Below are 18,298 nucleotides of genomic sequence, written 5' to 3'. Positions count from 1 at the left end.
AAAACTCTAAATTATCTAGATTCCAGAACTGTATTTACAGCCAAATAGGAAATGACAGCATTGGCTGCTGGCTCGCAATGCTGAAAAAGTTGAGCAATTCTGAATTTTAAAAGAAAGCCAGATGGTCTAATGAAAGTAGAAACCAGAAGTTCCATTGTCCTGCATGGTTATATTTCTTTGGGGAGCAGGTTTTCTACCTGTAATGCAAGGCAGAATATTTTCCCATCTTTAGGAGAACTTTTATATTAAAGTATTACTAAAACTATCACTTAGCTTTACTAGCTCTGTCCATCAACCAGTAAAAAATTTGCACTCAGATAAATTTCAACCACCCTAAAAAAAGAACTGACCAAAATCTTTTTATACTTCAGGCTACAATATTGCCAATACAAATCAGGAAAAAAATATCCTGAGTCAAATTCCTATTGTTAATGCCATATATAGAAAATACTTAAGCTCTGACTGCTGCAGAAAAAATATTTTTTAAGCCTTGCTACCAGACCTCAAAAATTTTATTGTCAAACCCCTACAGTGCTTTTGGCTGGATGAAGTATCAAGGAGAAGGTGGCTGTGGCCTCACAGAAGATGCAGAAACAAGACTAGAAGCATGGGGATGATGCATTCACAATCACTTTTACTACCGAACATAAATGCCCTTGCTGCTAACTTCTTATCGCTTGCTTCTGTCTTACCTTCCCTCCTGTTTTACACGGTCAGTAAAATTAGAACAATCAAAAGTGTTAAATCAATGCACCCAAGCTGAAGTACGTTTAACTTCCATGTTAATGTTTCCTTGAAGGATAAAGTGCCCTTGCTTTCCTGCAGCCTCTGGTAGTATATTGTGTCTGGTTGGGAGGGGGTTAATTTTCCTCACAGCACCCTGTGTGGTGTTGTGTTTTAGATTTGTGGCCAAAGCAGTGTTGATAACACCCCCATGTTTAAGCTACTGCTGAGCAGTGCTCTCACAGCATCAAGGCCTTCTCTGTTTCTCACTCTGCCCCCAAAGCACGTAGGCTGACATGAGCTGACCAGAGAGGTCCTGCACACTGTGTAACATCATGCCCACTTCTGGAACTGGGGGGGAGGTTTTGCAAAGTTCCCATTGCTTGCAGACTGGCTGGGTATCAGTCTGCTCGTGGGAGGTGGTGTGTGCCTTTCCATCACTTCTTTTTCTTCGTACTTTTTTCTTTCATTGCCTTATGAAACTCTCTTTATCTTGACCCATGCCTTTTTCTTGCTTTTGCCCTTTCAGTTGTCTCCCCCATCCCACCTCAGGGGGAGTAAGGGAGAAGCTGGGTGGGTGTTTAGTGGCTGGCCAGGGTCAACCCACCACCCACAGAAAAGCTCTGGAAAAGAATGAGAAGGAAATGGGATGCATCTTACTGGACTAATTGCTTTGCCACGGGTCTCTTCTTCAATGCTGTAGGTGGAAACAACCAAATTCTTATTGTTAGGGACTTGGTGGAAGAAGTTACAGTTCATTTTCTCTTTCCCATCTGCTGGTGCCAGCAAGAAGGCAGTATGGATCTCAAAGGGATTAACAAACCAGTAATAAAAAAAAAGTGCTGCTTCTTCCAACCCTTAATGCAAGCATAGGCAACCTATAGCTCATATGTGGCTTCTGCAAGAGCTACACCAAATGATAGACACATTGAAGGCAGTGCAGCTGTGGAAGTTCCTGCACCTTCTGTATGTCCAGCTGTCAGAAAAAGCAAACAAATTGAGGCCAGTAAACCCAAAATTACCCAGCCACCTTGGGCACAGTTCTACTCTCCAGCAGAATCCTTACCAACAGCCTATCATGTCATTCTAAAGTTTGACCTCTCCTTAGTGTGATGGGGTGTCACATGAACTTGAGCTTTCATCTCTTATCTTCCATCATCTGAAACGGTTGTGTTTGATTCTGCACAGACCCAGTCTGATACCATGACATCCAAACCAACATTTTCCCGTGACTGAAGTTTTTCTATTGATGGGTAAATCTGTGGTAAAACAAGCTCCTCCAGTAACCCTGAGACCTCTGAGGAACTGCAGGAATTTGGATTCTACACATGCATGAGCTTTTCAGGACTGTTGGAAAGCAAAAGATAAACTATGGAAAGGGGTTTTTTTGTTTGTTTGTCATCTCAGAGTATAGAGACTCAAATTTTAGGAAGTGCATTTAGTACACTCTTTAAATAGAGCTTCAATAATAAGTTAACAGAGACATGTTTAACTCAGAGTCTGTTTCAAACCACTTTGTTAGGAAAGTGGAAAAAATGCATCACATGTGTTTCACTTTTTCTGGCTATGAAGTAGGAACAATATCTTTAGACATCCTTAATAGGGCTGTCTCAAATCTAATTGGTAACTGTGGGCACTCTGAGTACTAACCATTCCTTTATTAGTAGTACTTTATTATTGCAAAATTATAGCTGCTAGTGCAAAGTTTTTTTCATATAACCCATTGAGTCCATCACTTGCAATGGATTCTCTGGCATAAGACAAAACACTGGGAGCTGTAATTTCATCATGCTTGTTGTAGAAGTAAGCATGCTTGAAATAGAAATATTTGTGCTATCAATGGTAACAGAAACAATAACAGTAGACTGGCATCAGATTACCAAGCTGTTCTAAGTAGTGAAATCCTGACCTTTGTATGTAATGAACTGGATGCTTAAGGGAAAGAATATAAACTAGGATAAAGAAAAATTGTTGAAATGGTGGCTGTTGTGCTGGTTACACTAAGAATCCATTTTGGTTCTAAGCTCACTTCAGTCTGCTTAATTTTGGTGTGTTGCTTTTGACTCTGGTCACTCCCAATAGAGATCAAGTTCTGCTCTTAAGAAATGGAAAGCCCTGGCTTCTTTGGATCTGTGCCCCATTCCTTATGCTTTCCCCATGTCCACACCTCAGGTTCACTGCCCATCATCAGTCTTCCCCCAGTGCCCACAGCTCCTTCCTCCTGCCTCCCAGCTACCAGCTGGGTGAGAACCAAGGGGCTGCTTTTGAGCTGAGCGTGTGCTGGCTGCCAGCAAACCCAACATAATAAATAACCTTTGAGCTCAGGCAGCAGCCTTTCAGTCACAGTAGTAATTTGAAGGAAGTAGTCTTTCCTTTACTGAGCTGTTATGTTTCTTAAAACTTGGAGGAACTTCATAGCCTGAAATTTTCTGTTTCTGAGCCAAATGTAGCTGAAATGAACTTACACATTCTAAAGTTAGTCGAGAGGGTCTCACAAGATGGGTAGGCAAACAACAAGTTACCTAAGCCCTGTTTCCTGAGGCTTACAGTCCCAGAGAAGTATCCTTTGACAATGTAATGGATACAGTCCCCAGAAGTTTATAAATAAGGTTTAATGACTGAAGGTATGGGCAATATGCAAAATATTGATCTCAGGAGTTTCCATACCATTTACAGTATTCAAGGGAAATCTCCAAAGCCATTTAGCAGAAAAAGCACAGTGGGTTTGATTTATTTGGATTCATACAGAAATTAGTAGACACTGGGAGCACATTTCAGGAGCCAGAACATGTGTCCTTGTTAAATGTCTCTGCTCTAGCAGTTAGGCATCATTTCCCAAACAAATATAATTGCAGTTTATCGTCAGAATTATATTTAATCCTAGACAGGATTATATATAAATTAAAAAGGAAAAAGAAAAAAGTATTCATAGGTCCATACTATACAATTCTACTGAATGAAAGATTTTCACTTACTTTAGGACTTCCTGCATACAAAAGATCTTCTACTTGAACATCCACAGATGAGAATCATTGGCAGTATATGTATGACTATACTTTCTGCTTTTATTAAGTGCATTATTTTTTTCAGATTTTGAGCATCCTAGGCTGTACCTGGCCTGAATTCAGATGCAAAAAGAACTGGTTTTGGCATAGTGCAAGTAACATGATACCTGTTCTAAAACCTGATAAAATTGCATGCTTTCTTTTCTGTATAATCTCTTTTCCTTGATATTATTTGAATATTGATTCCACATGTCATGCTTATCCCTTCCAAAACACACTAAAAGTGAGAGGAAAAAAGAAAAAAAAAAGCCAGATGCAAATTCACCTTGACATGACCTAGATGGAAGAAAGACAAAGGCATTTGCTGAACTCAGTGGCATTCCTAATGAATTTATTTATGACTGACAATAATTTGAATTGCATTGAAAACGTGTCAGGTCCCTGAAATAGTAGAAAAATCCATCTAGTGTCAAAAATTTGTTTCAGAAGAACTTAATGTCTGAAAGCATTCTGGTGGTCATACAAATTCTGGGTAAACTGAAAATAGAGGAGTAAATTTGGTAAATTTCTGATGAGGAAATAATATACAGTGACTGTAGCTTCTGTTGGTCAGGCAGCAGAGCACATCATACACTTTCATAGAGAAAGGGGCTAATAGAGAAGTTGTGGACACGTATATGAGAAACAATACTGGAAATAAAGATAAAATATGGAAGAAAGCCTCAGAATGTGGGAAATTTGATTTCCCAGCTCAAACTGATCATATGTAAAATGCAGATCTAAGTGCTGTGCCGTGACCACTGCAGAGCTTTCAGCAGGCAAGTCACGTAAAATCCCTTCAGGACCTCTTTCCTACATACAGAAGCTCTATGGACTTATTTCATGCACTATTAACCAAACAAGTTCAATTTTTGTGTGTGATTTTTCTCACATCGACTTAGAACTATTTTTATCCATTTGCTTTATGACTATACATTTACACCAGAAGCACAAATTAAGTTTGCAAACACTTGCTCCATTCACAGTCGTTATTTCTCCCCAGCCCTTTATCACTGACCATTTGCAAAAGGCCACTTACCACCACAGTTCTGCCAGACTGACCCCAAACAGATCCCTGGTGCCAGCAAGGCTGGCAGGCAGCCTCCAGTGAAGTATCCAAGGGGATGAGCCAAGGAGCACCTACACAACGGGTGTGGGTGCAGTAACCTGCTGCAGGATGGTGACAAGCAACCAGGTGCTGGATCTTCATCAGTTCCAGCTGTGTTGGGAAGGAAACATCCATCTGCAGCCCTGCTGACAGCTAAACCAGTGTAAACAGATCTAAACCATGCTAAAGCCTTGACTGCACACAGCCTTGTGTAATATACTTGCTCTATTGATTGGAAAAATCAATAATGCTAAGCAGGTAACCCCCCTGTGCAAGCATATTTATAGCATTCTAAAGGGGTTTTTTTCCCTGATGGGATATTCCTATAAATTTTATCATAATCTACAGCATGAAGTAGTGTTGCATCCGGGCCGAATATATAAACATAAAAAAATTAGCATCTTTATCTATCATCTCATAAGGCCATTTTAATTTAATATTATCTAATTGCACTGCAATGTAAAATAGTACAATTTTTAAGTAGTTTTAGGATGCCTTTATTAGCCAAATAAAACAAAAGGAAAACAGAAACTACTGAGCAGGGCCAAGTGAAGCTGCAGGATAGCTGGGAGGGCCAGGCTGTAAGTTATTATGTTGTTCCCATGCTGTGTGACATGGAATGTGCCACACTGAGGGGTGCTTATAGCCCCCAGCTGGAGCCTGGTCTCCTGAATGCCCTTTGGTGGCAATTTGAAAGGATACAACTTGAAACCAAGTAAAACAGCAGAATAAGTTGATAGTTTCTGATACTAAATTCCTTCAATCACAACATTTTATTTATTACACAATATATTTCAAAATTATAGCCCTCATTTAAAAAGTATCTTCCTTAAGAAACCTAGCCAGAATTCATTGCCATATGCAAATATATAGAGAATGCATAAATACATAACACATAAAATTATTACCTTTTTCTCATCATAAGATTGCATTAACATAGGTAACAAGGCTGCTTACCTGCTTGGATGCTTCTGTCAGTGCATTCAGTTTGTGGGTGTAACTTTCAGGTGCAGTTTATCAATGCCTTCTGCATATTTACATGCCAGTATAAAGGTCTGCTCTTCCCCTTCCCTTTGCCTGAATCACACAGTCCTCAGAACTTACTGTCCTGCTGAGTTGTGAAGCTGTGGACAAGCACAGTGGATCTGGAGAACCAAAACCTGCAGGCAATAATGCATATTTGAGCACTTGCCAGTGCCTGTGGTGGGCAAGAAATCCTGTGCTGTGCCTATCAGCCACCAAATTTCTAATAGAGTTAAGAACTGAATGACAGTCTTCCCAAAGGCAACATCAGAGTTAGAGAGTCCAGAAGTGGCTTAATACTTGCTAGAAGCTCCACCTAGGCAATCCACAATGTCTTAGGAATGCAAATATTTTGCAGCACTCTGATCCTGGCAGGAGGTTTCTTCTTTGTAATCTTATAACAAATCCAAATCACATAATTTGATCCTGTTGGAACAATTTCTGCATGAGAATAGCAAATTCAGATATCTTTCTTATTCCGAGAATTTGAAGCTGAAGTCGTTCTGAAAGCTCCACTATAATTAAAATATATATGTGTGTGTGTGTATGTATATATATATGTGTGTGTGTGTGTGTGTGTGTGTGTGTGTGTGTGTAGATAAAGAAATAGCCTGCTAATATAAAAATAGCAGTACTAGCATATAAAAGCAAGACATTTAATTTCTTGGTTTAAATAATTTAGATGCAGCTTTAAAAAAACTTTAGATGAGACTTAAGATCACACATTAAGACCTGAATCCACCTACTATTTCTAGCCAAGATTCCATTTACTGGAATAAAAATATTTGGACAGGCAAGTACCAAAAAGAAGTGGCAGGAGCTGATCTCTCAGTAATGAATTGTATAAGGGTATCCCAGAGTAGGGGCAAATTCTGGGACAGCCATTGACAGCCATAATAATGATGCAATCTGGCTGGAGTTAATGGGAGTATGGCTACTCTTCCCTGCTTTTCCTTTAGAATAACCTTGTGTAAGAGAGAGTTTGATGGAAGATGTGTGTTACCCAGCTCAGGAATCAGAAACCTCTGAGAAGAGCCCTGAAGACAAAATACCCCTGAAGCAAAAAAGCCCAGCACTTCCTACTGAAAGTCAAGACACAAAGCAAACTTGAAGTACACCCTGTCTCAGAAAAGATTTGACAAAACATGACTCCCAACTGCTCAGCAACTCAAAACAACAGGACCAGTTGGTACTGTGGGCAGATCCTGTTATCCTTGTACTCTCTTGTCTGGTAGAGGCCATCTTGCACCATCTCCCTTGTTAATAAAAAATAAGGGAGTGGTATATCCCTTTTTTTTTTTTCCAAAACACACCATGTCAACTCCTGGTTCAGAACATTTCACATGCTCTGTTCACATGAACTCACTGCCTTGAGTTCAACTAGATAAACATGTGGCTGTGCTGTACAGGGCCTGCAGACCCCGCCTTCACAGTACCTCAGTGAGATACCTGTCTGCTACTGCTACTGCATTTATGCAGAAAATACAGGAACACAGCAACCGGTCCAAGGTGTGTCCTGCACAGACACAAATACCTTGTAGTCATTTGCATACATCAGTACAGGAGGGAGCACAAGCCCCAGAAGAGCTGAACAAACCCAGTGCTCAGAAGCCAAATTTGTGGCTTGAAAGAAGTTGCATTGGAGGTAGGGTTTGACAGGAAGGCACTCTGTTGTTTCACTGATGGACTTAAGGTTTCTCTCAAATCCAGTTGAGACTCTGAGAAATTTAGCACGCCATTCAGAGAATAAGGAGTTTGTTGTCTCTATAGTTTTTTGAACAAGTGTAGCTCCTGAGCTGTGTGTGGCATGTATTCACAATGTTTTCCACCTTTGTATAGTCCCCATATTATCATCTGGCAAAATTAACCACCCTACTCTCATACTAAGACTGCTTCTTTTGTATTATGCTTATTACATTATCTTACATATTGTTAATAATCATACATACTCTTGCTTTCTTTTAATACTAATGTTTTCCATTAAATGCTCTTGTGTCATTTAAAAAAATCTATAGCCATATTATTTACAGATTGCCTCGTGTATTATGGCACTGTAAGAAACTGGGTGTTGGAAATAAAATGTTAAGCCACCCAAAGCCACTGCAGTTAATCATATTTAACACCTGACTAACTGGGCTCACCCAGAGCTTTTGGTAGAGTCCTGCTCAAGTCATTCTGTACTACTATGTGACAGCCCATTAATATCTGCAGTTTCTGTTAAAGTTGGATGTAATTCTAAGAAGCCAAAGCTCTTTGTTTCTAGTTTATCTGGTACAACAAGGCCTCTCAGAAGGGCTTATCATTTATTTTTCTATGACCTACAGATTGACTACTGATCCTTAATCTATTTGCTTTTGATTGGTATATCATCATGACAAGCTTATGAGAGGACACTGCAGGGAGTAAGCTCTGCTGGTCAACCTCCATAGTGATGCCGTAGTTCTGAGTGGCTTTTTATTTACTGTCTTGAACCTATAACGAATGCATCCTCTATAGCAATCAAAGTGTTAACTTTTGTCATCTCTATCCATATTTCCACCACAAAATTGATGTGAGAACTCAGCTTTTGTGTTGCCTGAATGACATAATCCCCCCAAACAGCTCACATTTGAAATGGATCAAAACCCCCAGCTCTGAAGAGCAAAGCAGAGTGCAGAGGGTTAAGGCAGAGCAGGCTTCAGTGTAGAGACACGGGTTTTTTTGAAACAGGGTGGGATTAGAGACAGCTTTACAAAGAGTCAAGTACATCAAGGAAAGGGGATAGGAGCTCAAGGATGTCCTACTGCATATGACTTTAAAATGTATGATTTTTCCTTTGTGGGAATGCTTGAACTTGACTTTTTTTTTCACTTGAAAGGAACAGCCTTTTCTTTTCTTCTGTCTCTTAGCATAAGAAAGAAAGGCTTTTAGTGGTAACTGGATTTTTTTCAGCTTGCAGACAAGGGAAAAAATCTGATTTCCTCAGAATATATATTTTACCTACAGAAAAATTGCCCTTTCATCCTTCTGGATCGTTTTTAATCCCTCCACATAATTTTCTTAGGTTCCTTAGCTTTTTTCACTCCATGAGGATATGCCCTTAGGTCATCCCGGTACATATGGTTGGGAACCTGCAGCTGTGTGTACCTGGGCCTTTGTCACTGCTGGGGACATTACAATGCTGGTGACATAACCACTGCTTCCTGTCCTGAGTTTGACACTGACTACCCTGTTCCAGTCCTCCTGCTTTAAGATCCACTACATCAGTTCCCCCTTTCATAGGACTCACAGGCAATCCCCAGCAATTTAGCTTCCCTGCAGCAATGCCTTTACCCCAGCAAGCTGTTTGCAAAGGGAATTCCTGCAGGGAAAGAAGTTTCAGGAATTTCCAAATTCCTTCTCCTTCCTGTTACTAAGAAAATCTAACAATCTCTCCTTTGATGGAAGCTCCTAGAAAACTGCGGTCTCCATAATTGCTGAAGGATGGATGCAGATTAAGGGAGAAAACTGGTTAAACAAGAGATAATAGACTGCCAGAGCCTCTTTATTCCACAAAGAATGCTGACCATGAGTATACACAGTAAAGGGAGAAATATCCTGGGGAGATCACAGGAGAAAATCCTGTTGCAGAAAAACAACATGCTTCAATAAAACCAGAAAGGCAGATAGGCATCTGTTATCAATCAGCTCTTTAGACAAGTTGAGGAGTCGTGGAGCAAAAGAAACAAGCTTTCCCTCAGGCTCAAATTCCTCCTTGGAATTTCTCAAATGTCCATGGCTGCAGAGCTGTAATTCCCGGTCTGCCCTGAGAACAGCAGCTCTCGCCACGTTCCTTACCAGCCTGGTTACGCAGCCAGGGAAACCAGCGAAACTCTGAGTACCTGCACGCAAACCTCACTGGCTCACCAGGAAAAGGCAGGTTTAGCCCATTCATCTATCAAGCCAAAAAGCGTTGAGGAATTCTTGATCACATACATACTCGCTCATTGTTTCTTTATTTGCTTGCTTTCAACAAGGATATTTAAATTGCAAACTGAACTTCCTGTGAAGTTGTTCTACCATACCAGTTCGGCTTTTCTCCCTGAGCATGGGAAGCTGCAGAGTGCGTTCCCGGTGTGCAGAGTGCCCATATGCTAATGTTAGCAGCAACCAAACCCCCGGCCGTTTTGTTTAGCATAAGAATAGCTTTGCTGTGTAATGACAATGCTGACTGGAAAACAGACCTTTCTGTACAAACACTTTCATTTAAAGCTTGACCACACGTCCTTGTACAACACGAGCTTGACCACAGGTCACACACCCTGGTCCTCAGTTCTGACTCGCTGTCCCCTCCTTAATCCTAGCTGCCCTTACCAGCCATGTGCTCCCTCTCTAACTCCAGGCAGCCCCGTCTGCCTTGTCCTTTACTTGTCACAGAATCACCCAGCATCAATTCGATTGGAAAAGGCCTCTGAGATCATCAAGCCCTCCCTGGCTTGGGGCAGGCAGGGTGGTTCCTGCCGCTCGTCCTCTGGCACCGCGCTCCCTGGCAAAGGTGCCAGAGCTCCCAGGCAGCTCGAAAAGAGCAGAGCCTGGAGTGATGAATTTCTAAGGGCTGGAAGAGAGGGGAAGGGAATTCAGAGAGAATGTTCTGGCCGAGCAGTGAGTGGATATACATTAGTATTTTGGTTTGGAAGGTCTTTTCCCTTTCTAGAGGTGTACACTGAGATCGTGTAGGTGGCAGCAAAAGGAGCATTCCCCAGAAATACCCTGCATGAGTGCTGCATGTTCTCTTTTCTTCCAAAGTGTGTTCTGTACTCCTGGATATTTCCAAACCCTGCTCTAGCCTCTGGACTCTGACCTCAAACCAAGGAGAATTCAGTAATGAATGTAGTTAATTTGAAACCAATTATTGTTTCCAAGGTCAATAATGGGAAAACTGACTATCAGCAAATAACCCTCCTGAGAACACAATTCTGAAGGGATCCTGTGTTTCCCTTAACCAAACAATGCCATAGAAACTGACCAGATGTTTGCCTACTCAACTTACCAATCTACTACCATGCTTTTCCCATTGCTTAAAGCAGGCCTCAAAACCTGAACTAAAAGTACACAGCAGTCACAATGGCATGCTTATTTCACTCAGACCAGCCTTAATAGAGTGTGTGGCTTCTGAATTTTAAGAAAATCAATGACATTCATATTGCATTTGCCAAACCAAAAGTTGGATCTCTCCTTTTGATTTCTGTGTTTGGGAAGAAAAGGCCAAGTTTTACTATCCACCCTTCAATAAAAAACAGTCAGTGAAAAATTTCCTGTGAGTATTGTAGATCTTCCTTGATCAGCCAAGGTTTACATCATGGACAAATATGCCCATTTGTATTCAGAGGATGCAGACTCAGGATGCACCCAACCTATTTCCCTACCACAACCTCATCATCCTCCACTTCGGATTCCTCTGTTCCCCAGGCACCACCCTGATTCATAATCTCAAGAAAGTAGGAGATGCTTGATAATCTTGCAGACCTGCACAACAACTGTGTTCACTGTGGATTTTCCAGCCCAATTGATTGCCTACTGTCTGGCTTGCTAACTTCTAGAGCATGAATGCTATTTGCTTATCTGTCATCAGAGTGGCTCTCACTTTGGTGTCTCTTTGAAGAAGACCAGGGCCAGCACCTCTTCAGCATGCAATTTCATTTATGTGGCTTTCTTCACTCTGAATTTCTTCATCCAGTGCTAGTCACACAAGACCTGCAAAACAGTTTCACCTCCTGGTGCAGTGGTTTTTAGGCCCAGAAACATTATTTCATAGTGTTATTATTTCCAGCTCCTCAAAATTAAATAATTCTTTTCCTATCATGAGTCATCATTTTAGAAGGACTTGGTTCAGTTCCATGTATATGAAAGATATGCAGATGAGAAATGCAAGGTACATTACCTTTTACAGATCTTGTGCTGATGACAGAAAGTTGCAAAGTACGGATTTTTGTTAAATAGAAAGAGAAAATAAAAACTGCAACAGAGAAATGTGTGAAACTGATCCTAATGCCTCGAATGGAAAAATTCTGCACAGAGCAGTGCAAGTTAGCACAGGGTGACATCACCTTTTGGTGTGGCTCCACCCTGCACAATCACACTTGGTGAGGCTGGGTTGTGTCAGGCTGAGAATGAGTGTACTCTGGTGTTGCAGTGTCAGCTGTTGCAGGCTGACAGCAGAGTTTTTCATGGAGCCACATCTATAAACCCTGGGCTTGTCAGTTACCACCTCCGCTTCAACTCCAAGTCAGATGCAGACATCAGAACTGCAGACATCCTAAGTTAGATAATGCAAATTCCAGTGCTGGTGCTGTAAAGATGGAAGACAAATGGTCTCAGGTCAATGTTCAGCAGGGGTCTTACTTACAATTTTTAAAAATTTTTCTAAGAAACTGTTTAATGTTTTCTCTAAAGATGCATCGGTCAGTTTTCAGTAAAGATGCATCAGTCTTTCAATCCCTGAAACAGCAAGGCATGAGTTTTATGCAGACAGTTTTTCATCCAGTCTATGTGCAAAATTCTTAGCAGTGTAAATAAATCATATTAATAAAATAAATAATTCCATAGACTATGATTTATTATAACATAGCTTATAGGGTTCCTGAAAATAAGTAATAAAACTGTTGCTGTGCCTGCACAGATGGTTCATTTCTCTGCTCACTCTTCCCAGACTGGACATATAGTTTCACTGCCACACTTCCACTTACTTTTCCAGTAGAACAAGTAGATCCTTTGGTGTACCAAGAAAATTTAATTAATCTAATGTCTAAAATATGTTGGGTGATTCATGCCCTAAACTTACCTGTTCTGCTACACTGACCACCAAGGGAAGCCCTGGCTGACTCATCTTGGTTATCAACATCTGCATTGCATATGTAAAAGTTAAATGAGGTTCGTTTTTCTGGTGGTATCTGCAATTGCTTCAGACAGTTCCTAGCAAAACTGTCGTCTTTCAAAGAGTTCAAATACATGTTTTTTTCTGAAAGCTAAGAAAGCACTTGAAAGTCATTTGACCAAAGGAAAACACTGATCAGCCTTTCCACAAATCTTTTTGCCACAGAGCGATGAATGTCTTAAAACTGTCCACAAAGTGAACGCACTCAAACACAGATGAGAAGAACACACCAACAGGGAAACAAACAGAAATCTGGATCAGATAAACTGAGGCAGAGGAAATAGACAGAACCTGGGCAGAACTTACTGATGTTCTATATAAATAATACTTTCTAGTTTCCCATGTAAAACTCAATATGGAAAGTTTAGTGTCCCAACTAGGCTAGAAAATTAAACTGAGAAACAGAAAAGAAATCATCACTTTAGTGATCCCATCAAATGAACAGCGTTAGCTGAATTACGTTATTTTCCTGACAAAACCAGATGTGGATACAAAGAAAGATAAATAAATTCTTAATTATCTGTCTAAATCTTGCCATTTTCCTTATAAAACTAGAGATTGAAGAGTATCTCTGAATTAATGCTTTGTTTTAGATCGCAGAAATCTGAAGTATTTATATTTGCATATATGATGTTTACAATTTGAAGAACTAATTTGAAGTTACCGAACTCTTGTACACCAACAATTTGAGGCAACTATTAGTTAAGAAAATTGGTACAATATCCTACCATTGTTTATGTGGACCAAAATTTGGTTATAGAGTATCTAAATCAGCACAGTTCTGCAGATGAAAAGCCTTGAAGCCCTTGTTGACGAGACCAATTGAAGAGACCAAAGAGATGGTAGGTAGGAAAAGAAAAAAAAGTTTTTTAATACCTACAATCAGGTTATGTTTTGACACTGTCCCACATGCTATCCTTGTGTCTGAACTGGACAGACATGGATTTGACAGACAGACCCCTGGGTGGATAAGGAATTGGCTGGATGGCCACACCCAGAGCTGCAGTCAATGGCTCCAGGTCCAAGGGGAGAGCAGTGATGAGAGGTGCCCTCAGGGCTCGGTATTGGGAGCAGCACTTTGTCTAACATCCTTGTTAGTGACAGACATTGGGATCAAGGGCACCCCCAGCAAGTTTGCCAATGACACCAGGCTGTGTGGTGCAGTGAACACACCGAAGGGAAGGGATGCCATCCAGAGAGACCTTGGCAGATTTGAGAGGTGGGACTGTGCAAACCTCGTTAAATTTAACAAGGCCAAGTGCAAGGTCCTGTGTTTGGATTGGGGTGATCCCAAACACAAATACAGGCTGGGTGGACAATGGTGGAGAGCAGCCCTGAGGAGAAGGACTTGGGATGTTGGTGGATGAGAAGCTCAGTGTGACCCAGCAATGTGTGCTCAGAGCCCAGAGAGCCAGCTCTGTCCTGGGCGGCATCCAAAACAGCGTGGCCAGTAAAGAGAGGTGATTCTGACCTTCTGCTCTGCTCTCCTGAGACCCACCTTGAGCACTGCATCTAGCTCTGGGGCCCCCAATATGAGAGGGATGTGCACCTTCAGGAGTGAGTCCAGAGGAGGCCACAAGGAGGTGGAGAAGAAAATGAAGAGGAGAAGGAGAAGGAGAAGGAGAAGGAGAAGGAGAAGGAGAAGGAGAAGGAGAAGGAGAAGGAGAAGGAGAAGGAGAAGGAGAAGGAGAAGGAGAAGGAGAAGGAGAAGGAGAAGGAGAAGGAGAAGGAGAAGGAGAAGGAGAAGGAGAAGGAGAAGGAGAAGGAGAAGGAGAAGGAGAAGGAAGGCTGGGAGAGCTGGAGTTGTTCAGCCTGGAAAAGAAAAGGTTCCAAGGACACAGCACCTTCCAGTAGCTAAAGGAGTCTGCAAGAGAGCTGGAGAGGTACTTTTTACAAGGGCCTATAGTGACAGGACAAGGGGGAATGGCTTCAAACTGAAAGAGGGAGGGCTTAGATTAGATATTAGGAAGAAATTCTTTATTGTGAGGGTAGTTAGACACTGGAACAGGTTGTCCAGAGAAGTTGTGGATGCCCCATGCAACATTCAAAGGGTGGATGGGGCTCTGAGTAACCAGGCCTAGTGGAAGGTGTCCCTGCCACTGACAGGCTATTGGAATAAGGTCATCTTTAAGATCCCTTCCAACCCAAACCATGCTATGATTCTATGATTCTGTGTTATAAGTTCCAAATGCTAAGTTAAAAAAACCCCAAATTTTTATAATTAAACTGATGGTATTGCTTAAGGTGTGTATTTTCATAACCAGGCAGCATATACGCCATAATATAATTGCACACAGAGACTGAAATCACTGGTGAGAAATACTCTGTTGACCAAATGACAAAAAGGCTCCTGCACCTGCAGCTAGCAGTAAGTATAAAAGTTCAGTGTACGTCTTCCACCACAGCTGGCATAGCTGATGCACAAATTCAAAGCTGCAATCAAAGACAGTTGTGCAATTTAGACCTTAGCTAGTATTTTGAAAACACAGAGGGAGGGGCAGTATAAAACTACTGAAGAAATATTTATGAAAAGGAAGGACACAAAGTAGATTCCAGTTTAATTAGGAACTACTGATCCACAGGGGAAAAAAAAAGAGAAAAAAAGACTGCAGTTATGAAAAACTGATATTTTTGGACAGCACCTTGTTGGGCTTTATGATGAGCTCCAGTTATGCACAACACTGTGTAATAGCTTTGTTTGCCAGTGCCAGTCTCCAAAACAGCCAGATCACTTTTTATATCCAGAAATATGCTCTCTTCAACAATTTATCTTGGAGAAACTTTCAGAAATCAGTCACAACCTTTGTTTAAAGGTTTTATTTTTGAAATGCTGACAGCAGCTTAGCTCTAGCATTGTCTACAGAGAAGGCTACAACAGAGATACTTAAATGATGCTGTCACATAGAGTGGAATAAATTATTTCAAATGTAAATCAGCTAATTATATATTAAATCTGGTACCTACTCCTCTTTTATATAAGAAAGCTTTTTTCTTGCTCTAGATGAAATATAGAAGTGTGCCCAAAGCCATATAAAGAGCCATTTTGTTTTTATCCTATCAGTATCACTCAGTGTCTCAATTTAAGATTTGTATTTCTAGTCATGTGATAGCCTCAAGTTTTCTTTTCACTTCATTTTTAGAGTTTTGAAATTTTCAATGTACACATTGACAAATATCCCAGAGGTCAAATGCCAATTTATTAATGTCTAGAATCTCATTATTTTTTAATAAATCTCATTAGTTTAAGACCTAACTGGTGATTTTTTATGCTTAGGCTTATTAAAATTGATGATAATACAACCAATGTAAATCTCTTCTTTGTATAAATGAGCAATTAGAAACAATGTAAGCAATTACAAGCTATATAAATATTTTTTCATTAATTTTCTGATAAATATATGAAATTTTCCCTGTTGAAGGCTGATTATAAATCACTCACAATCAATCTCTGCAGAAGCAACCAACATAAAGAGGAGTCAGCCTGGTTTTCCTCAATCAAGTTTAAAAGAAATGGACTTCCTTTACCTCAAAGACAGAATAAGCAAAACCAAAAGAAACATAACTTTAAACTGAACTTTAGATACACCTAGGTCCTCTTGGGACAAACATGGATTTCAGTGTTGTGTCCCCAAGAAGAATCCTTTCAGCTTCAACCACAGGGCTTGTATATGGGATCATAAAAAAAGATGCATCTTTGTAGCTCTGTGTAAGCAAAATTCCTCCATGTGGTTTACATCACATCCTTCCCAGGCTGGTTCCTTCAAGCAAAGTTTTCTATACAGCCCAGGTTGGGTATTTGAAAGGTTGGAGCTTTATGTCTTCTTTAAAATATAATAACCTTTTGGGGGTTGGGTTTGGTTTTTTTTAACAGATTATTTGTCTTCTCTTTTCCTTTCTTAGTTTAGCTGCTTATCAGAAGATAATGAAAAGGTCTCAGATATGAACTGTTAACAATCTACATCAAGGAAACAAGACACATAAACTTGAAATAAAGACCTCTTATATGTTCATTCGGTATTAAACTAAAGTATGCGCCAACACAATTAATTAATTTAACTAATACATCTTATTCTTTGTGATGTTTCTACTGGTCTATCACCATGGGCAGATGGAGGGAAGAAGGTAAAGCACATGGCAGCCTGAATTCCTATTGCAAAAATAAGCAGAAAAAAAATCTGGTTTGACAAGAAGATCAAAGATGAGGAGAAAGGGCACAGTTCATTTTCCTCCCTGGAACCCCTTCTCTGAAGGTCAGTTCTGATTATTCTGTACCCTGGTAACAGAAAACAGTAGATAATATTGCAAATTACCATTCCTTCTTTCCAGAGGAGCTAAGAGAAGCCTGGCTCTCTCATTCTGTCATGCCTGCTAATATTTCTGTACATTAATTGCTTCTTAGATTTGTGTACTTCTATTGACCTCCACTTTAGTTTAAAAGTAAATGTGTAAATGTTTGCAGGAGCAAGGCCTGAGTTTGTGTACTGACTTCCTTTAGACTGGGCTAAAATGACTGATATGACACGGGGCTTTTGGAGACTGGGGAAGGGGAGAAAGTGTGAGTTTGCTCCTGTGTGTGAATTCTCTTCTTCAGTAACACAATCTTCTCAGGGAAGTTTAAGTGAGCCTTTTCATTTTCAGGAACACAATTACAAGACATCTCAAGCAAGTTTCCATGTACTTTTTAATTGCCTAAATGTAAGGGCTGACACAAGTTTTTAGAACACTGAAAAATTAATACCAATTAAAAAAAAACAGGATTACCCAATTCTCTTTCGTCAGTCCCTCTCTGAAGATCAGCTGTAACTTGTTTAGATTTTGTTTGAATAATGTCATTAGTAAATTAGGTACAAATAAAAATTGAATGTAACTACAACTGAGCTAAAGGTATTCCTAAGCAAAGTTCATAGATAAAGATAAAACATTTATGATGTGAATTAAAACATTTATTTGTGAATTAAATTCATATTTGCATTTAGTGTATTACATTCATTAATCAAATGCATATGAAAACCTATATAGGCATGATTGTCATTGCATTGCCATTGACCAATGACAGAAGGGGGCTTTGACAGATATACAACGATTTGGTAAGGTAAAAATTGATTTGCAGAAGATCCAAAAGCAAACAATATTCTCACTTTCACAAAGACAAGCTTTGAGAAACCAGAGAACTTATTTGTGAAGTCAGGGACTGAGGAATTCAAATATTGAGGATAATACAATTATTTGAATTGAAAAGGATTAAAGTATGTGGACTTTGTCTCAAGAAAGCAGAAAAAGTTTTACTGAAGAGAATTGAATAAATAACCACAAGCAAATCCCAAAACATTTGCAAAATGGCAAAGAGGCTTAAGCACAAAGGAAATGTTATCTGAAGGATGAAGAAAAGGAAGGACAAAGTGAGAATTACCAAAAGTCAGGCTGAATTAGACTTTCAAAAATATGAAAAGCAAACAACAAAAGAGATTCTTCATCGCCATAAACTAAAGACAATAAAGAAAATGACTG

Source organism: Camarhynchus parvulus, chromosome 3 (assembly GCF_901933205.1).
Source record: "Camarhynchus parvulus chromosome 3, STF_HiC, whole genome shotgun sequence".
In the NCBI taxonomy this organism is placed as follows: domain Eukaryota; kingdom Metazoa; phylum Chordata; class Aves; order Passeriformes; family Thraupidae; genus Camarhynchus; species Camarhynchus parvulus.
This window is presented reverse-complemented; position numbering follows the sequence as displayed.